This window comes from Myxocyprinus asiaticus, chromosome 43 (assembly GCF_019703515.2).
Source record: "Myxocyprinus asiaticus isolate MX2 ecotype Aquarium Trade chromosome 43, UBuf_Myxa_2, whole genome shotgun sequence".
In the NCBI taxonomy this organism is placed as follows: domain Eukaryota; kingdom Metazoa; phylum Chordata; class Actinopteri; order Cypriniformes; family Catostomidae; genus Myxocyprinus; species Myxocyprinus asiaticus.
Window position 1 is genome coordinate 14,912,456 of NC_059386.1, and position 6,076 is coordinate 14,918,531.

Here is a 6,076-nt window from a genome sequence, read left to right on the forward strand (position 1 = left end):
TATTTTTCTGTCATTTTAGCATATTTTACAAATTACATCTTTATGCCAGCAGGTGGCGACAAATGAGCATCTTTTATGTTATGAGTCATCGAATCATTACGTGAACTGATTCGATAAGAAACAGAGGCTGTGTCTCGTTTGGAAGGAGGGTCGCATTTGTCGGCCACATACGTCATCGAGGCTGTCTCATTTCAGAAAAGCGAGTAGGACACATCGAATGCAGCCTTCGAATGTGACCTCCTTTCACGGGAATTCGGAGGATGCATGAGGTGTATCCTTTGTGAGCACTCATAACCCACAATTCTTTGCTTCAACGGAAATTAAAAAATAAATAAATAAAATAAATAAATAAATAAATAAATAACAACGCCAATTTGCCCGTAAATATGATGTTCAGACGCAAGGAATGTTAATTCCCAAGTTGAAGTACCTCGGTAGATGAGTGCAGAGTATATAATATGTATAATTATATTAATATATAATTAAAATAAAGTATTAGACTAAAAGTACACCTGTAAAATCTATTTTCTTTTCTCTTTACATCATTATAACTCTCCTAAAATGTACCTCATACGTTCCCCTCCAGAGGGACTTTGTTCCCTTCTCACTCAAAGCGCTCGCGCTTGTTAAAGAGTGCCGTGCCGTCATAGCAACCATGTTACCTTCCGTTTCCGATTGTCCTAGGAAGGCCGTCTCGTTTAAACGAGGATTGTTTAAAGAAGGATGCTCGGTATACTGCAGCCTTCAAAGGAAGCGTCCTACCTAGCAGCCTTCCAAACGAGACACAGCCAGAGTTGTTCACAACCGAAACAATTGACGTAAAATTGTGTTTGATTCTTTAGCTTGTTTTGGAACTTGGAATTTTTTTTTTTTTTTTTTTTTGTGCTGGCAGAGAAGACATGTTTAAACGTCATTTTTTTTCTGAAACGTAAGTTATTCATCATTTTTTACTTATTTGTTAACCTGTTGTGTAAAGGCAACATCGCTCCCAATCGAGGCTGCATTCAGAACAGCAACCTTGTCTGTTATGGCTTAAAGGTGCTAGAAGCGATCGCTGTGTCTCGTTTCGAAGGCTGCGCGTTTGGTAGGACGCGTCCTTTGAACCTCATGCATCCTCCGAATTCCCGTGAAAGAAGGTCACATTCGAAGGCTGCATTCGAAGTGTCCTACTCGCTTTTCTGAAATGAGACAGCCTGCGTATGCGGCCGACAAATGCGACCTCCGGAAGACGCATCCTTCCAAACGAGACAGCCGATGTTAGCCGTTCTAGAATTTCAATGAGAGTAGCCTTTGAATTGGGCTACACGTGTCGCTCCTCCCCCTAAAGACTGTCATTGGCTTGGTCGTCTTCATAGGCATACATGATAGGAAATCAGAATCAGCTTTATTGCCAAGTATGCTTACACATACAAGGAATTTGTCCTGGTGACAGGAGCTTCCAGTGTACAACAATACATGTTCATAGTTGGTGTAAAACAGACAGGGTTGGGAGGGTTACTTTTGAAATGTATTCCACTACAGATTACAGAATACATGCTGTAAAATGTAATTTGTAATGTATTTAGTTAGATTACTCAAGGTCAGTAACGTATTCTAAATACTTTGGATTACTTCTTCAGCACTGGTAGATTTTTTTCACTTGTTTTGACTATAAAATCTCTGCCAGTACAGTAAGACAAATTACACATGTTAAAAATACATTCACTGAAAAGCCTAAATATCTTATGCAGTGTTGTTTTTAGGAATTTTTGATATTTTTACAGGAAAACAATACAAAAATTATCATCAGGAATACGATTTTTGCCCTAATATCAAAGGTCTACTAGAAAAAAAGAAATTACGTTCTAACGTGAATTTTCTTGATAAAAAAATATGATCGTGCCTACATGTGCATGTAAAATGGCTAGAAATAGCATTTTAACTTAGCGTAAAGCTGACAATTTACACAAGGTTTATTTCTATTTCTTCTGCTCCAAACTTACTTCAAACTTACTTCTCTGTCTGCTCATATGAATGTAACACATCATAAGAAAGTGTTTCACCGCTGTTCAAATGCACTTTGGATCACATCATTCATATGTGTAAATGTTTTCCATCTGAAAGTACTAAATTGTAACTGTAGTGGAATACAGTTACTTATATTTTGTATTTTAAATATGTAATCCCGTTACATGTATTCCGTTACTCCCTAACCCTGTATGTGTGTATATATATATATATATATATATATATATATATATAAAATATAGATATCATGAAGGACTCAAGATGGCGCCGAGTATGGCTGCTGCGTTGCGAGCTCCGACACAACATGGTAGTGTTTTGTTTGTTTTGTTTACAATTCTTATGTTTTTTGTCTTGGATGTTGTCTGCCTTATTGTCTATGACAGACAAACACTTCTGGACATTGGTTCAGCAATTTCACACCATAAACCGGACTTCAAATTCCTCAATGCCGACCTGATGTTTACAAACACGCAAGCGGAGCACTTTGTCTAGGCAGTCCGGACGCGGAAACGCAGGAGGAAAAGGGGAAACAGAGCCGGCGTTCTCATCAGAGTAAGACACCGCGCAAATCGACCCCCGCTACCCAGTATTCTACTGGCAAATGTTCAGTCTCTGGATAACAAGCTCTGCGAGCTGGATCTCTTTCCAACGAGAGATGAGGGACTGCTGCATTATCTGCCTAACAGAAACTTGGATGTCTGCGGAGATTCCAGACTCAGCCATTGAACCCACGGGGTTCTCCGTGCACTGAGCGGACAGAGCGAAAGACCTCTCAGGTAAAAGCAGAGGTGGTGGTGTATGTTTTATGATCAACAAATCCTGGTGTGATCAGAGGAACGTACATTCTATCAAGTCTTTCTGCTCTCCTGATCTGGAATTTCTCATGCTTCTGTGTCGACCATTCTGGCTACCGAGGGAATTCACAGCGGTCATTATCACTGCTGTGTACATCCCCCCACAAGCTGACACAGACTGGGCACTCAAGGAACTGTATGGGAGTATAAGTGAGCAGGAAACCGCGCACCCTGAGGCCGCGTTCATTGTGACTGGGGACTTTAATAAAGCCAGTTTAAAATTAGTCGCACCAAAATACCACCAGCACATTAGTTTCAACACACGAGGGGACCGGGTATTGGACCATTGCTACTCTCCCTTCCGGGATGGCTACAAATCCCTCCCCCACCCACCATTTGGCAAATCGGACCACTCTTCCATTCTGCTTCTGCCCGCTTACAGGCAGAAACTGAAACAGGAAGCACCCACCATCAGAACGATCCAGTGCTGGTTGGACCAATCAGACTCTACGCTACAAGACCGAATGATCAAACGGACTGGGAGATGTTCCGGTCCGCCTCTGATGACGACATCGAGCTTTACACTGATAGCGTAATGTGTTTCATCAAAAAGTGCGTGGAGGACGTTGTTCTGACCAGAACAACACGGATCTATCCGAACCAGAAGCCATGGATAAATAGCGATGTTCACGCGGCACTTAATGTGCGGACCTCCGCTTTCAATTCCGGGAACGCGGAGGAGCATAAACAAGCCAGTTATGCCCTCTGTAAAACTATCAAAACAGCAAAACGCCAGTACAGGAACAAGATTGAAGGACAGTTTAACACCACCAACTCTAGAAGCATGTGGCAGGGAATTAACATCATCACGGACTTTAAAGGGAATAAAAACTCTGCCTTGAACACCGCTGCCTCTCTCCCGGATGAGCTAAATACTTTTTATGCTCGTTTTGAGGGAAATAACACCGCCCTCGTGGAGAGAGCTCTTGCGGCCGAAGCTACAGAGATTAGTTTACTCTTCGTCTCTGTAGCGGATGTAACACGATCCTTCCGATGGGTGAATATCCGCAAAGCCGCGGGCCCAGACGGCATTCCGGGCCGCGTCATCGGAGCGTGCGCGAACCAGCTGGCTGGTGTTTTTACAGACATTTTCAACCTTTCCCTCTCTTTGTCTGTAGTCCCCACATGCTTTAAAACATCCACCATTGTGCCTGTTCCAAAGCAATCCAAAATAACTTGCTTAAATGACTGGCGTCCTGTTGCTCTGACCCCCATCATCAGCAAATGCTTTGAGAGACTAATCAGAGATTACATCTGCTCTGTGCTGCCTCTCTCTCTAGACCCATTGCAGTTTGCTTACAGCAACAACCAGCTCCACTGATGATGCCATTGCATCTACAATACACACTGCTCTCTCCCACCTGGAAAAAAAGAACACTTATGTGAGAATGCTGTTTGTAGACTATAGCTCAGCATTCAACACCATAGTGCCCTCCAAGCTAGATGAGAAACTCCGGGCTCTGGGCTTAAACAGCTCGCTGTGCAGCTGGATCCTGGACTTCCTGTCAAACAGACGCCAGGTGGTTAGAATAGGCAGCAACATCTCATCATCACTGACCCTCAACATTGGAGCCCCGCAGGGCTGTGTTCTCAGCCCACTCTTGTATTCCTTGTACACACATGACTGTGTGGCAACACATAGCTCCAATGCCATCATTAAGTTTGCTGATGACACGACGGTGGTAGGTCTGATCACTGACAATGATGAAACAGCCTACAGAGATGAGGTGCACACTCTGACACACTGGTGTCAGGAGCACAACCTCTCCCTCAATGTCAGTAAGACAAAGGAGCTTGTGGTGGACTTCAGAAGAAAAGACAGAGAACACAGTCCCATCACCATCAATGGAGCACCAGTGGAGAGAGTCAGGAGCTTCAAGTTCCTGGGTGTCCACATCACTGAGGAACTCACATGGTCCATCCACACTGAAGTCGTTGTGAAGAAGGCTCATCAGCACCTCTTCTTCCTGAGACGGCTGAGGAAGTTTGGAATGAACCGCCACATCCTCACACGGTTCTACACCTACACTGTGGAGAGCATCCTGACTGGCTGCATCTCCGCCTGGTACGGCAATAGCACAGCCCACAACCGCAAAGCACTGCAAAGGGTGGTGCGAACTGCCAGACACATCATCGGAGGTGAGCTTCCCTCCCTCCAGGACATATATACCAGGCGGTGTGTGAAAAAAGCTCGGAGGATCATCAGAGACTCCAGCCACCCGAGCCATGGGCTGTTCTCACTGCTACCATCAGGTAGGCGGTATCGCAGCATCAGGACCCACAGCAGCCGACTTCATGACAGCTTCTTCCCCCAAGCAATCAGACTTTTGAACTCTTGATCTCCCACGATCAAATACATCAGCACTGCACTTTATTACTCTTACTCTTATATCTCACACCAGACTGTCATAAATTATATTATTATTATATTATATTCTCTCTTAATAACTTACTATCAACCGACAGCCTGAATGTCTATACAGTACAATACAACCTACTGTACATTCTATATATACTACTATATATACTTTTTATTTTTTATTTTTATTGAATAATGTGTATCTATATTGTGTGTATTGTATACTGTACAATGGATGTTATTAATTGTATATTGTTGTGTGTAATTATGTGTATATTAAACTTTAAATTGTGCTGTGTTAATTTGATGTTATTGTAAATTGGTATATGTCTCATCACTGTCACGACTGCTATGTTGATCGGAGCTGCACCCAAGAATTTCACACACCATTGCACTTGTGTATATGGTTGTGTGACAATAAAAGTGATTTGATTTATATAATTATTTTATTTTTTTAACTAGCCTACATTTTACCATTTTACTTTAAATTTGATTTCATAAAATAATTTTAAAGACAAAAATTTTAAATAAATGTTCTAAAATATATATTTTTAAAATTGTATAAAATAAACCACAACTTGGATTGTTAAATAAAACTGAAATGTATTGTTTGCATATTTTATTCAGTGTACAAAAGGTAGTGGACAATTACTGTACATTATAATATAAACCTATTTCTAAACAAGAACTCATGAGTGGAAACAGACCATTTCAATGTAGGATAAATGGCGCTTTTAAGATTTATTTGCGGTAGTTCTTCGAAATACAGCTGCATCTACTCAAACTTCCCTCAAATTTATCTCATGGGATTGAAGCATCACGCTTTGGTATGTGTATATAGGCCTTGATTTAATTT